Raw genomic sequence first — 328 nt, 5'->3', positions numbered from 1 at the left:
TAGTAAGTTAGCTCCATCACTTTTGTATATTAAAAGGTGTTTTCAACAAATAAATTTATTGATAACACTTTACTATTTTACAATTTACACCTCTTTCAAGATTCAATTGTAGTATAGTATAAGATTATGTCGAACCACAAGAAATTGCCTAATAGAATGAATCATATGAATATGTCAATGCACAAATAATGAGTAAACATATTTTGATGGTTTTTTGGTTTGATTTGCATATAAACATTTAACAAGAAAAATAAACTAAATATTAACAAATTCTTGAGGAGACAAGATCATTTTGAATAAGGAAAATATTTCTCAATTTCTTATGAGT

The sequence above is a fragment of the Lupinus angustifolius genome, chromosome LG16 (genome assembly GCF_001865875.1).
Source record: "Lupinus angustifolius cultivar Tanjil chromosome LG16, LupAngTanjil_v1.0, whole genome shotgun sequence".
Lineage (NCBI taxonomy): Eukaryota > Viridiplantae > Streptophyta > Magnoliopsida > Fabales > Fabaceae > Lupinus > Lupinus angustifolius.
Note: the sequence above shows the minus strand (reverse complement) of the source record.